Source organism: Felis catus, chromosome B2 (genome assembly GCF_018350175.1).
Source record: "Felis catus isolate Fca126 chromosome B2, F.catus_Fca126_mat1.0, whole genome shotgun sequence".
In the NCBI taxonomy this organism is placed as follows: domain Eukaryota; kingdom Metazoa; phylum Chordata; class Mammalia; order Carnivora; family Felidae; genus Felis; species Felis catus.
The window spans coordinates 145618466-145634811 of NC_058372.1; the positions used below are offsets into that span (position 1 = coordinate 145618466).

Genomic DNA, 16346 nt, shown 5'->3' on the forward strand with positions numbered 1-16346 from the left:
GCAAGGTTTCCATATGGTTGTTTTTATTTGCTTTGTAAAACAGAAGAGGTCATCTACGAAGCCTGAGCAGGAAGCTGGAGAAAGAGAAGGGAGGAGGCATGACAGAGTTGTTGTAAGGACTGTGAAAACACTGATGATCAGAGAAGCCTAGCAAAACACTGGACAAACAGTGCTGAGAGCCCTCTTGAAGCTGGTGTCCAAACATGAGAGTCAAACCAATTGGTCCTCTTGCGTGTTTCCTCCAACGTCCTGTGGCTACACAAGAGCAGACTTTAAAAAACAAACAGGTGGGTTTATCAAGGTTAGTGTCTCCCGAAGATGTCCAAGCAAAGATTGAAGAGCAAGGGTGTGGTATAGACCTATTCTAACGTGGCACATAAACAAGAGTGTAATTGAGATTATGAAACAGAGAGTCAAGTGGGGAAGAGAAAAAGGGAGGACTGATACAGTGGGAAAGAATAGGAAAGGCAATGGGCATGAGGTCCCGATATGGTCCAAAAACAATCATGGTGAGAGGGGTTAAAAGAGCAAGCTAGGAGGTGAGGGCATCTGTCCAGACAGATGCAGAGCAGCTCCCCTGGGGATCTGGAGGTGGAACAGGTAAACACGTTGACGTTCATAACATTGCTTGTTGTGTGTGGTCCTGGGAGTGGGTAAGCAACAGCCCCGCCCCCAAAAGTGAGGTTTTTCTCCCTGATGTAATTGGAGCAGTTAGAATAGCTCAGAGCAAAGGGCAGTGTGGATAAGAATGTGGCAGCTTTTGAGGTGCTTCCCACGGGGAACAGACATGGGTTCTACACCCACATCTCAGCTCCCTCTTAGAGCTGAGAACTGTCTTCCAGAAGAAAGAGAAACAGTAGAAGCCAAAAATAAATGTAAAGGTAACCTAATCAAGCTCCTTGATTTTTTTTAAAGGTTATTTATTTATTTTTGAGAGAGAGAGAGAGAGAGAGAGAGAGAGAGAGAGAGAGAGAGAGAGAGAAAGTGCTACTGGGGGAGGGGCAGAGAAAGAGGGAGAGAGAGAATCCCAAGCAGGCTCTGCTCAATCAGCACAGAATCTGACATGGGGCTTAAACCTGCCAACTGTGAGATCATGACCTGAACCGCAATCAGGAGTTGGACACTCATCTGACTGAGCCACCTGGGTGCCCCTCGAATTCCTTTAGTTTAACTAACTTTGCAGGGTTGTGTATTTAGGACAAGTGTCAAATGGCTGACTTAAGCCTAAATGTTTTGGTCCCCAGACCACAGAGGTCTCTGATACTCCACTTATCCCTGCCTTGCTTTCACTGGTCCTCTGAGGACTTGAAGAAGCAGCCCTTAAAAGTGCAGATTAAAACGGACATTTGATTCCAAATATTTCTATAAATGAGAAATGAAACAGAAAGGGGTACCCGGGTGGCTCAGTTGGTTAAGTGTCCAACTTCAGCTCAGGTCATGATCTGGTGGTTCATGAGTTTGAGCCCTGCATCAGGCAGGGTCTGTGCTGACAGCTCAGAGCCTGGAATCTGCTTGGGATTCTGTGTCTCCCTCTCTCTCTGCCCCTACCCCACTCATGCTCTGTCTCTCAAAAATGAATAAACGTTGAAAAACAATTGAAAGAAATGAAACAGAAAAAGAAATTTACCTACTTCTTATGAGAGCAGATCCATATAGTTTTTAATCTGAATGACAGAAGTTTGAGAAATCGAAGTAAACAGGGCTGATTTCACTTATGGTGTTAAATTCACTCCCGTGGCTATGATTTCCCTTTGTCTTCAAAGACAAATATCACTAACACTAATGACACATTGGCGGTGCTTTGGCCTCAAACTGTCTTTCCAGTAATCCTTCACCATTACAGGGAAAAAAACCCAACATTTTAGCCAAACTTCAATGTGAACTTTGGAAATAACTCTAATTTCTTTTTTTTCTTTGTTATGCACGTCATCCCTAAACCAATTACCTTGAAAAAATTACATTTATGTGAAACAGTAATACAAATACACCAGTTAAAACAGAACTAACATACTACACTTTAATTGTAAAAAAAAAAATTATTTATCTTTGTGCAATCTATCCACTAGATTAGTATAAGCCATGTTGATAATATCATAAAACAGAATAAATGGCAGATAGTCATAACATATCAAAGCTCGGCATTCTTAAATTCATAAATACAGACATTAAATAAAACCAAAATTAGATTTATTATAGATAATTACATGGATATTATTAGAAATAAAAGTGATTAAAATTATGTATTCCATGGTAGCAGCTTTGAATATTCTTACCATTTGACTTATTTCCTGACAATATTTGAGGGATGAAACGAGGATAAGAAAGGGAGTCGTTACAATAGCAGCAACAACACTAAGAAGGCCAATACTTACATAGCGTGGACCCTGTCACCCTGGTAGATGCTGATCTAAATGCTCTGCAGAGATGTGGACTAAAGGGGCCCTTGCACACAGTTGGTGGGAATGTAAACTGATGCAGCCACTATGGAAAAAAGTGTGGAGGTTCCACAAAAACTAAAAACAGAACTACTATATGATCTAGCAATCCCACTTCTGCATATATATCCACAGGAATGGCAATCAGGACCGTGAAGAGATATCCACACTGCCACGTTCACTGCAGAATTAGTCACAATAGCCAGGACATAGAAGAAGCCTAAAGGTCCATCAGTGGATGAATGGGTAAAGTGAATATGATATGATATATATGAACGTATATATTATAGAACTCATGGAAGCAGCAGAATGGTGGTCATCAGGGGCTGGGGAGAGTGGAAAATGGAAAGGTATTAGTCAAAAGGCACAAAATTTATGTAAGATAAACAAATTCTACAGGCATACTGTACAACCTGGTAACTACAGTTAACAGTACTGTATTGTATACTTAAAAATTTGCTAAGAGGTTTGCTCTCTCTTTTTTTTTAAGTTTATTTATTTTGAGAGAGAAGGCGAATGTGCATGAGCGGGGGCAGGGGCAGACAGAGAGGGAGAGAGAGAATCCCAAGCAGGCTCTGTGCTGTCAGTGCAGAGCCCAACAAGGGGATTGATCCCACAAACCATGAGATCATAACCCGAGCCAAAGTCAAGAGTTGGATGCTTAAGTGACTGAGCTACCCAGATGCCCCAACAGGTTTGATCATATGTTGTATTCGTATTACTACCACTCATTAATGATGATGATGATGATGATGATGATGATGATGATGATGAGAGTGAGAGGAAAACATAAAATAAGTGTTTTGAAAAATTAACCTATTTATGGAATACCTTACAACAACACTGTGAGCCATGCATTTGCTGTCAGCCCCATTTAGTGATGGCACAATGGAGACAGAAATGTACATCATCCCTGGTCACACAGTGGGTCAGTGGCAGAGGCAGGATCTGAACGCAGGCAGCTTTCTCCAGAAACTAGCCCTTAACCACGACACCACAGCTCTCTCAGAGGCAGGATCCTATTTGTAAGAACAGCTTCAGCAATCTCGTTCACCAATAAGTTTATAATGAGTGTGGTGCTATACTGTTGAAATATCACTATTTTATGGAGGCCGTCCTACATGGAGGTGTCCTCCTATATAATTCCTCAGCATGTTCACAGACTTTAGAATATTAACAAGTAACTTTAAGCTATAAAACAATTTATACATAGATGAAGGATTTCCTGTGGTATAACAGTAACCACAGCAACAGAGTAAGATAGGTTTGCAAAGTGAAAAGTATCCTAAGGTATTTTATGCCCTCACGAAGAAGCCTCCTCTCAATTTACAATAAGGACATAACCAGTAGCAGCAAAATCATAGTAAATTTTCATAATGGATTATATTACTATCCAGATGAGCAATATTTCAACTTAGCCTTTTTATTTCCAAAAGAATGAGGGTGATATTCAAACCTATCCAATTTACATCTCAATAATAGGAATGCTTAATTTGCTCAACATTTTATACTAAATCTTGGATAAGGTAACATTTTAAATATATCACGATATGGACATAAGTTCAATGTGGAAAATATGCAATTAGAATACAGTCCTAACAATAGCATATGCATCCCATGTAATTATAAAGTACAGATGGACAGTCAGTATACAGCACAGTCATAATTAACTTTGGATATATTTCCTTAAGAAATAGATTTGTTTTGCTTGGTTTTGTTTTTGTAGATCAAAACTTACTGTGACAACGGGGCTTTACTGGAAAAATAACGTGGCAAATCCATTTATAATACCTATTGGCGAAGGAACTATAAGACTGCTTAAGTAAATAAATATTATTTAAAGACCGCCAGTACCGTATATAGGATTAATAAAGAGGAATATTGAGCAATGCTCTGCTTTTGCTACAGGGGTGTGTACAGTCCTGTTCTCCTCAACTGTATCAATGGCCTGGATATAAATTAAAGCAGGTTATTGCTTTGCAAATATGTGGATGACAGAATCAGAATACAAAATTCAGATAGTTTAGTACAATGTACTGATCTTATCAAGCTGAACTTTAATAGAAATAACTGTGCTCGAGTTCTAAAAAAAAAACAACAAAACAAAACACCTTTACAAGTAGGAGGACTAAGGAGATTAGGTGGTAATAGACAACAGCTCTCACATAAATCCACAACGCATGACCATCAAAAGAGTCAATACTGTCTTAGGTCTATAGTGGCTGTGCAACACTCAGAATAAATGCGAGGATCGCCTGTCTGTTGTATCACGGCACACCGCAAGTACTATGGCATTGCATTTCAACAAGGACACATGAACCGAAAGACATTCAGAGGAAAACAGCCAGAATGATGATGGAATGTTAAAACCATGTTCCATGCAGAGTATGTCACCCTGAAGCAAAGTTCCCCAAGGTCAGGGGCTGACCACGCCTTGGTTTTGTCACCAATACTGCAGACACAGTAGGGGCAGAGTGAATGTATAAATGTATAAATGAACAAGTTAATGTATCTAAAAGTGTAGAAGAGAATACTCAGGCATGACAAGATGGAAAATCTTCAAATATTTGAAGCAGCATATAGAAAGATACCAGTTATTCTATTTGGCCTGAAGAGTGGAACCAGGACCAAAGTATGGAAGCCACAGGAATGCAAATTTCAACTTAACCAAAAGAAGACCATTGTGCTATTTAGAGTCTAGGATGAAATGCTCAGGTTCCTCAGCCTAGAAGGGAACAAAGCACGAGGGAGTTTAGATGTATTGACATCAGGGAAAACAGCTCCCTGGTAGCTGGAACCCAGAGGCAGAGACAGGCAGCTCTGAACCGGGCACCGACTCCCAAGTGAAGATGTTGACTTGATGATGCCGAGTTTGGTTTGAGGTGCCAGTGCTTACAAGCACTCCCTAAAGTGGAAGTATTTGGACTGTTTGTGGAAGTGCTCCCAGAACGATGGCAGAAGGCTGAGATGTGAAATGACTACAGTGCAGGAAGAGTGGAGCTTTCCAGATCCAGCCCAGAGAGGTGCAGACAGGTGCTCATCAGGGAGGGGCTGGCAGAGAAGTGCAGGAGATGAGGAGACGTGCTGCGCCTGCCCTGCCCCAGGAGGGCTGCCAAGCTGCTTAAACACTTTCACACTGGATAATTAGGTTGTAAGTTTGCATGTGGTCTCTTTCTACCAACCTGTAAATCCCTGAAGGTAAAATGTTTAAGGTTCCTTCTAACCCTGGAATTTTGTTACTATCAAAATATCAAAACAGAAGTCAGAAAGGCTAAGATGGGGACACCTGGGTGGCTAAGTCAGTTGAGCATCTGACTCTTCTTTAAATTTTTTTAAATGTTTACTTTTTGAGAGAGAGAGAGACAGAGCATGAGCAGGGGAGGGGCACAAAGAGAGAGGGAGACACAGAATCTGAAGCAGGCTCCAGGCTCTGAGCTGTCAGCACAGAGTCCGACATGGGGCTCGAGCTCATAAACAGTGAGATCATGACTTGAGACGAAGTCAGATGCTCAACCAACTGAGCCACCCAGATGCCACAGAGTTTTAAAAGATACACAAAGAGAACTCCTCTAAGGAAAAAGAAAAAAAAAAGTATAAACTAATTATAAAAGTCATCCTTCCTGAGAAGATATGCCACTGAGCAGAAGGACGGCAGAGGAAAATGGCTTAGAGATAAAAACGTAAGATGACCAAGCATAAGGATTTGATTAAAGAAATGCCAGGTGTGACAGAACTCAAAATACCATGTGACTATTACAGTCATTATCTGGGAAATAAATCTCTGTGGATTACTTAGCACATTCTACTGAACAGTACAAACATAAAGGTCAAGATGCTAAAAGAAGTAATGATTGAGAAGGTAGTATTGATTGAGAAGCTTTAGGGAAAAATACAAATCATGTGAAGAAACAGAGACTGCTTCCCTTAGGTCTGGAGGTAGCAGGACTAGTGAAATACGTTAATGGAAATTATTGAAGAATACTTATTTTATATTCTGTAAAACACTTTTTGCATCTCAATATATATCTGTTGTATACATGAGTGTCAGAAGATCCTGAAAATACCCTCTGTCTTCTCCTATAGGGACATTCTAATCATAGTTTAACACCCCTTAGACATGTAAGATGTATCTGAATTTTATAGAGTGATTACCTAAATAGCCTGACAAAGGCGAGTTACCTGAACGTGCCTAGCTTTAGTGGGCGATGGCAACGAGAGAAGAAAGTCATGAGAGCGTGTTATTCAGAAAGGTAGACACAAGTCTGGCAGGATCAGTGTTGAAATAGCTCTTACACCCACATCCAAGTGCCCTGGGGAAATCCTAAACCAGTGTGACAATGATGGGGAAAATGACACAGTGAGTGCAGTTCCCGACTGAGGGAAAGTCCCTAAGTGCAAAATCCGGCAAAGAGCCATGTTTTGTCCTTCACAAACCATTTTAGGGTCTCTTTTAAAAATATTTTAATGATCCTTGTAAAATGCTTTATACCATATATGTTAATTTCTATATATACTTTAATATACATATGCATAAAATTTACAAGTATCTAGAACTCTGAATATATTTAAATTGTGCCTTTAAATTTGTATTTACACATCAAATATATAAATGTCAAATAATATATATAAAATTTCTAAACATAAAAGTATTTTTAAGGATGATCTCTGGTTTAACAACAGAAAGGGAACTTTCCTATACACTAAATAAATGCTTATGAAAAGAAGGTCAGACACTAAACTTCATTGAAAAAGGACATGTGTCTGAGCTTTGAATATCAAGTTTTGAATCTACAAAGACAATTCATCCATTTTTCAGATTTGTGAACTGTGATTGATGAAATCTCAAGGTTGCATTAATGGAAAGATACCTAGCATAAAAAGAGCCATATAGAAGTTTCAGGTGGTTTTGCTATTGTTTACATGAAAAGAAAAGCAAATGAACCCAGTAAGGATTTCAGGCAATGCTCCACAAATGTAATTAACAATTACTCTGTGTCTGCTCCATTTCTATGCAATGAGAATATAGTCAAGATGTGTCCATGGTGGCTTTTTGCTTTATTCTCACCAATTAACAGACTATTGGATATGACAGTAATTAGACACCTCAGCTGGAGGAAGATCATTATGTCTTAATGAGATGATTAAAAACAACAAAAAAGTGTGCTTCTTGCAAAATATTAGCATGTACTTCAAGTTACAATAGTACAATTTATTTTGTCTCCTCATTGTGCTTTGTCAGCCCATATTAAGAAAATAAAATCTGCAATCAAAATATGCCTTAGAAAATTATACCGTCTAAGTGTAAAATAACAGTTTTAATGAATCAACTGTAAGGTTTGGTTATATTTATTTTGAGAATGTTCACTCGTGCTTCCCTGATGAGTTACAGTCATCACACAATATTATAAATATTACAGTGGTACAATTCACATTCACCAAAAAATTGTTTCTGTACTATTAATTCAGGCCACCTCCCGATGTTTAGCTTATTCAATAGCTATTAGATGGATTTGCTTTAGGCCTGGACCCAAATCTAACTATGAACACCCCTGGCAGGCACATACATTTGCAGAGTGAGGACAGAGAGCAGGCAAGGAATCTGAGGAATGCACACCCCACCCCAGCTAAGGCCAAAGATCTCCCAGCATAGCTTTCTTTGGGTTAAAATTTTGTTACCTTAAAGCGGATGTTTCATTGCATACGTCAGGTGGAAAGATAGGAACCAACACCTCCCCTCATGCTCCCCATGAATCGATTATCAAATAGGCTAGCAGAAGGCGTGGCTTGGAGGAACTGGAAAACACAAGACAGAACCAGCATGGGAAAGAAGAGAGAGACCAAGAATGAACTAGAAAACCCTGCTAGTCAAGGGGCATCTGAGTGAAAAGGTTTGTTCACATTCATCTGCTCTAACTAACTCATTAGTGATTCATTCAGGAGGCACTTCCTGCTAGTAATGGAGATCAAACTTTACCTCCTGCAATTCTGTCCTTGTGTATTTCAAAACAGAAGCCATCACTCAGAAGCACCACCACTTACTGTCCAATCTACAAATATGATTGCATGCGAACTTGTCCTTCTGTCCTTCCCTTCTGAGATAGTACAATAGGTTTCCCCACACACACTTGTTTTTTATTATGTAAAGCCTAGATACTCACACTCTCGGGATGCCACCCCCACTGCCTTCTAAAGATCTTGCTCTGTGGAGTATCCCACAGCAACCAGCATATGGTAGAGTAAATCCCTATTTATGTGTCTTATGGTAAACCCACTTAGGGGTTACTATCACTTACTTTATTCATATTTGTTACTCAGTACCTAAGATACTTTGGCTCATAATATTCAGTCAATGAATACTGGCTGAATAAATGGATTTAGCAATGTCTGCAACTTCTGCCCCATTCCTGCCCCATTCCTGAGTTGCTATTAACTCATCAAATACCACATATATATTATTTATAAAAAGAATGAAATGTACGCTGCAACCCTGTGATGAGCATAAAATTGTTCTCTAAGACACTCTACACATTTATACTCCCCCCCCCATGAAATGCTCACTAGTTTTTAAGCTGTAACTGTACCTTTCTCATACTATAGAGGTGAAATGGTGTAGAGTCAAGCCTATCTGAGCAACAATATGGCTTTTTTCCTGTATCTTCCATCAATCAGTTTATTTGTATAGCACAAAAATTGCTATTCCTCTGAATTGAAGCAAGAGAAAGCCTTACATAATATTACACTATTTTGATATACCTTGACATATACATTATGTAACAGCATTTTCCTTTGCTATACTTTGCAATATAATAGAGGAATGCTTTTTTAAAGTCAGCAACATCAGCAGGAATAAGACTGTTAAATGAATCTCCTAGGAAGACAAGAGCTCTTCCATTTAAAGACCAAGAGTTTTTTCCATAACAATTGCATATGTTTTCCCTGGAATTATTAAGTTGCAATGATCAGGTGATTGCATTTTTAAGCAATAAAGAAAAAAATACAGGAGATACCTACCTAGAACCTTGGGTTGCTTTTTTATTTTTTTTTAATGTAATGACACTATAAGTTACATTTTTAACATAAGAATGAATTTCTGTTACTACAGTACTATGATAAAATAGAAAACCATAATAACAAAGAAGTAATAATACTACCAGGAGTAATAATATGACCTAAAACTTATTAAGTGCTTAACATTAATGGAACTGTCCTGAGGGCTTTCTATGGATTAGTGCATCTCAACCTCAGGGCAGCCCAATGACCCATCCACGATCATTATCAATATTTATTGAACACAAAGAATTTGAGACACAGAAATCTGAAGGCATTACTCTGTATACCACCTGATTAGTGGTAGACCCAGGGTTTAAACCCATGCTCTCAACATTAAACACTATTCTTTCTTGCCTTAATGATTAAATGTGAATAAAAATAAAATACTGTTCTATCCCTCTTTCTCTCTAAAACTAGAATACTTTTTGGGGCGTCTGGGTGGCTCAGTCGATTAAGTGTCTGACTTCGACTCAGGTCATAATCTCATGGTTCGTGGGTTCAAGCCCCACAGCAGGCTCTGGGCTGACAGCCTGCTTTGGATTCTGTGTCTCCCTCTCTCTCTGCCCCTCCCCTGCTTGTGCTCTGTCTCTCTCGGTCTCTCAAAAAAATACTGGAATACTTTTCAACTATTGGGAGCACATTTCAGCATAGGGATGACAGAAATTACAAGCCACTCAAATTTCAACATCGTAAGGAGAGGATCTTATGAAGCGTGTATTCAGTCTTACCGACACACGATAATGGCAAGTTTTCTGACAACTGCCAAAAACCTACTACTGTATGACTGAGTCAGAAATAAACAACCATTTTAACGCTACTCAACAACGGGGCTGCCAAACCAGTTTCTGCATTTTCTTTATATTAAACAATACTCTCAAATAATCTATGAGTCAGCTTATGATAAATCAAATATTTTAAATACTTCTATAATTATATGGTAAGCCCAGACACATTGCTTTTCAGAGAGAGGTGACCAGAAGCAAATCTACTCTCCTGTGCTCAGGAAAGCAAAGGTTTTTTGTGAGTAAGCTCTGAATCTAAATAAGCCTCACTCCAAAAAGAGTTTTATTGCAGACTGATAATCCCTGAGGTTTATAATAAAAATGCTGACATAGCCTTAGCTACAGCCTAACAAATGCAAAGCTATAATGTTTGCCTGTCAGAGATTCCTGTTTATTTCCAATGTCCTAACAGATGTGCTTTACTGCCTTTAAATTCCCTCCAAAAGTTAATTGCTTGTCTATCAAAAAGATAAACATCTTGTTTTAGGCTTTGGGGATATTACATGTGGGGAGAAAAACCAATACTCCAGCAATACATTGTGTCCAAAATGCATTTGCGGTAAGAAAGCCAAACTCTCTCAGGGCGTTAGAATGCTCCTAGGAAGGAAGAGCCAGATTATCCCAAGGTCTTAAAAAGTATAGGAGTCCCCATATCACAACATTAAAATATTTAATACACTTAGATTTCATTATATCAGTAAGGCCTAGCGCACTGCAACATGCATGACTGCAACATATATTTTTTACAAAACAAATTTCAAAATGAAGGTGGCATTCTTGTAGACTCCTGGAATTAAATAATGCTTCAGACAAAATGGACCTTCATCATATCTGGTCCAGTATTTTTCAAACTATAAATCCTGGCACATTAATGAGTTGCAGACTTTAAAAATAAATAAAATGAAATAGAAACTATCAGAAATTTACATTTAGTAAGAGTATATATCATTTTAGGAAACTTTTCTGTCAAGCAAACATACACACAGGCATGCTACATTGTGATGTAAAATATATTTCTTACTATGAGGTACTATTAAAAAACAAAATTTTTCTTCTACTGTCACCCCTTTATATTGCTGTAAAGTGCTAACATCACAGGGACATTAAATTAAATGTATACTGTAAAGGTGGATAATGACCACCACCCCCGACATTTTTCAATATCCCCTCTTATAAAGTTGTGTCTAAAAAGTGTGAAGCACCAGCCTGAGCAAAATGGCAGGTACAATAAAGGTATGTTCAGATGATCAGCAGCTTGCCTAGAAAAGGATTTTTTTAGAAGAACACAGACAGAATAAATTTAGAAAAAGCACATATGCTGCTTTAGAGAATATACAGTAACAGGAAGATCTCATTGTCCAGAGAGCTGGTTTAAACAGAAAATACGTAAATAGCCTCAGGAACGTAGACTTTTAGAATCAACCATTCAAAGGAACTAAGATGTTGGAAAATAAATCTCTCAGCTAACGATTAACATTAAAAAGGAAAATTATGACTTTAACACGAGTCCTAATACCACTGTTAGATTGGGTGGATGACAAAACTGCCTGGATCCGGATGTGTCAAATAACAACACAGAATTGTTACTTATCTGAGTTTTCCATCCATATAAACATACACACACACTCTGTGTCTTTTTTTTTTTTTTTTTTTTTTTTTTTTTTTACTCTCTCTCTCTTTCCAGACAAGACAAGACAAGACAGGCAGGCAGGCAGGCAGGCAGGCAAGGAGATTAAAGCATGTTTACAAAACATGGTTCCTCCACATTCATTCTACAGCTTCCTTTTTCACTATACAATGTGGTATGGTCATCCTTCATATAGTCCTCATTCATTCTAATGAGTGTATGCTTTCCATTTTATATATGTTCTACAAATATGTAATAAGCATGGAGGGTACTTTCTTTTTCAAATTTTATGCTTTTTCCAAGTACAAAGGTAATAGTCGCACATTGATGGTGATATATACCATTATAACCTTATGTAATGTTTTAAATAACATACTATCCCTTGATTTATCTACTCTGCACACTGCATTTTGTCTACAATGGCAGATTAGAAAGTAAGGGTACTGATATCAATTCCTATCTTCTTTCCTACTCCACCTCCTGACGTTTGGCAGTGGTATTTTATTTTTTCCTCTTCCATTAGTTCCAACTTATAACTATAAGGAATATTTAAATTTTCTATGGTTTGACCAACTTTAAATTAACCCCTGCTTCAATGCAAGATGAAGAAGCAATGCACATAGACTGCCTCTACATGGCCTGGGTCCTAGCTCTTTTGATTATCACTAGCTATGTTATTTTTACAACATCGAGACAATAATTCGGTCTCCAAGGCTGTGTGTATTATTTGGTTGTACAATTTGCTTGTGTACAATGTTTTGTATACAAATTAGAATCCAATGTAAGCAACAGTCTAGCACTATGCCTATTTGAATGCACTTCATCACAGAATCAAGTAGTATGGTTAGACCTTTAGGAAAGGAATTTTCATCCTGACCCTGGAATCTTGCTTCATGAAGGAGAATTTTCAAAGCTTCAGGTCTCAGCAGATTTAATTTTCTTAGTTTTCCAAGTTCTTTTTAGGTTATAGGATTCATCCAACACTCTTTCTCCTATGTTTCATATTGTCCTTTCACTCAACAATTTTGGGGACATCACTCAATATATTTTCATATAGACATGCTTTATCAAACTTTGCATTCCTCTGGAGTATGATTAAAAATTAGGTGCAGAATTCTATATTTAAGTTAATTTTTTCTCAAGTCTTTGAAAAATATTGCATGGATGTCTCCCAGGATCCAGTGCTGCTGATGAAAAATTTTCATTTCTTTGCAGATAGTGTTTTATTCTCACAGGTAGATTGTAGCATTTTCTTTATCATGAGAATTTTGAAATTTCACCAAGACAGTTCTACCTATAGTTCATTTTATCCATCCTACCTGCCAGAGTTTTTAATCTGATAACGAATGTCTCTGGCAGATTTAGTGCAGTGATGGCCCAAGTTCTGCAGATGCCAGCCCAAACCCAAGCTCTTTGGCTCTCTAGGCTGGCCTACAGAGTAATTTGTTTTGGCCCATGGGCCATTAGCAAAAAGAAGTAAGCATAGACTTGAAAAAGCCCTGAGCATTAGAAATTACTCTTTTGCCGCCCCTAGGAATCCTGTTGCTCAGAGAACAAGGCAAAGTTAGCAGGACAAAGGGACAAGTGACTCTGTGACTCCTGTCTTCACAGCCAAGAGCCAGTCAGGTAAGTGAGGTCATCTCACATTGGCTAATCCCAAGCCAATCTTCCAGCTGACCAGAGGCCCATGAGCCAGTGCAGGTGAGAGAACCACACCTTACCCAGACCCAAAGAAGCAACCAGCCAAATCTCAGCCATGTCAGCTAAACAATGGCTGCCATTTTAGGCCACTCAGTTTGGCAGTGTGGTGCTGCAGGCCCACAGTTATCTGCCACATCGTATTTCCTCAGCTTATAAAAATATTCTTTCATTACTGTACTCTGCCTTTCACTGTCTTATATTCATGAGGCATTGGTTGTATTGACTCTACCCTCTATTCTCCTTAACTGTTTTCATGTTCCGTTTCCTTGTCTTTCCCTTCTAAGTGTTGGGAGTTAATCTGCAATTTAACTTGAAGATAGAAACTAGCCTAAGCTTCTATCAGTTGGTCCAATACATTTTTAATTTGGTAATCATAATTTTAATTTCCTAGAAATTTCTTGTGTGCTGTTTCTTTTTCATAACCTGTTACAGATACAATATTCTCTCAAATTCTTTTGAGGATACTAATTAGACTTCTTTTTAAAGGCTCTCATGTTCCCTGAATTATACCTAAATTTTCTGGTATCAGTTACTCTCTTTGTTCATCTAAATATAGTTCTTCCTTAAATATCAAATGATCCTTGATTGTCAGCTTATTTTTCTAAAGGAAAAATGATGTCAATTAATATGGGTAGCTCACACTGCTTCAGCTGCACGTGAAACACCTTCTCCTGAAAGGTCTCTTCTCGGACTGCCAAGGATGTCAACAGTCAGAACGTTCTGCAGAATGGCAGGTAGGCAAGGTGGTGACTTCCACAATGGACAAGACACGTTTTATTTTATGTGCAAAATGTTTTATGAATTTCACTACATAACACAATTTCCGCTTTTTCTCTAATGCTCAATGTAAGATTTCATTGTGGGGGGAAAAAAACTGCTTCATGATTTTAGTGCTCCCTTAGGAGAAAAGAGAATTAGGCTAGTGTGCAGACTGATCTGTTGATTTAAACCAGCTCACAAGTGCTCGCTTCGGCAGCACATATACTAAAATTGGAACGATACAGAGAAGATTAGCATGGCCCCTGCGCAAGGATGACACGCAAATTCGTGAAGCGTTCCATAAAAAAAAAATAAATAAATAAATAAAATAATAAAAATAAACCAGCTCACAATAATTACCTTCGCTCAACCTTTTTTTAAGTTCTTGTAAATTAGCTTCCTTAGGTCATAAATGCCTGATGCTGAAAATAGAATTACTTAAAAAAATTGTTTTAATCTTTATTTATTTTTGAGAGACAGAGAGATAGAGTGTGAGCAGGGGAGGGGCAGAGAGAGTGAGACACAGAATCTGAAACAGGCTCCAGGCTCTGAGCTGTCAGCACAGAGCCCGATGCGGGGCTCAAACACACGAACCACGAGATCATGACCTGAGCCGAAGTAGGACGCTCAACCAACTGAGCCACCCAGGTGCCCCGAGAATAGAATTATTTTTGAAGGAATACATTTTGAGAATGATATATGTAAAAGAAGAATATATTTGCAAGAATAAAGTTTCTAATACACTGACTTTGTAAGAAAAACTTGGCTTTTATCTAAAATTCAAAAGAAGGGGCGCCTGGGTGGCGCAGTCAGTTAAGCGTCCGACTTCAGCCAGGTCACGATCTCGCGGTCCGGTAGTTCGAGCCCCACGTCAGGCTCTGGGCTGATGGCTCAGAGCCTGGAGCCTGTTTCCGATTCTGTGTCTCCCTCTCTCTGCCCCTCCCCCGTTCATGCTCTGTCTCTCTCTGTCTCAAAAATAAATAAATGTTAAAAAAAAAAATTAAAAAAAAAATAAATAAAATAAAATTCAAAAGAATATATACTATATGACAGTTTCCAAAGGATTTCTGAAATCAGCAATTATATAGATGAATGCTTATTATTTGCAAATATTGCTGTACTCAACACTCTAGAATTTAAAGTTCATTTAAGCTTTCTGACACTAAATAATATTTCTTTTTTATGCGTCCAAACTTACGAAAGCAACATAAGCCCAAAAGAAAAGCGGTATATTAAAATAAAATAAGGTTCTCTTCCAATGGCAACAGATATAAATCATTTCCCAAGGAGAGTTCATCAAGGCTAGAGATTGGCAGAAAAATAGTAGCCCTCACCTTCAAAGATCAAGCTAATCTTAAAACACACCCTATCTCCTATGTGGTCTTGATGTATTAATATGCTCATTTGTCTTAAATCTCAAGGCTGGTGTGCAATAGGTTATGGCGACCAACAGAATTTTCTTATATAAAAATGTGTATCTAGTAAGGCTCACTCTATTTTTATTTTAGAACAGTGATTTTAAAAATATGGCAGAAGAACCTAATTTTCAACAAACACAGGAACCCACAAGACATATATCAAAGAAATAAAGTACAGTTGTTTTGCTCAAGGAGGCTGGGGACAGAAAAGCCTTCTGACTTAGCCTCCTGGTCTGGAGACACAGCAAAGACATGGTCTTTTCCTCAAAAGAGGCTGAAACTCAATCTTCTATTATATGAAGGAAAACTATCTTTTTCATAAATATTCATTGAAAACAATTAAGTAAAATATTTCACCAACTCACTAGGTGAACACCTCTATGTAACCAAATGGTACAAGGTACCTTGAGAGCTACATAAGACATCTGAGGCAGGGTTCCTAACGCCCAGGTGTCCAAATATGAATCACAGATGAAGCTGAAGCCATACTGTGTGCTGCTTAATTCCACAGCAGACCAGTTTAGGTTGGAATATTTCAGCAGATTAACTGTGGAGGGAAAGGGAAAGATGTTCC

General features: G+C 38.3%; 1 protein-coding gene and 1 non-coding gene across 5 annotated transcripts in view; one reads left to right on the plus strand and one right to left on the minus strand.

Annotated features, from left to right (window-relative positions):
- PRKN (parkin RBR E3 ubiquitin protein ligase) overlaps positions 1–16346 on the minus strand; it is a 1341418-nt gene that overhangs the window by 1226082 nt on the left and 98990 nt on the right. The gene's annotated exons all lie outside the window — the stretch shown is intronic.
- LOC111560743 lies at positions 14556–14662 on the plus strand. The gene has a single exon (XR_002742718.1). It is a non-coding gene; the product is annotated as a U6 spliceosomal RNA (small nuclear RNA).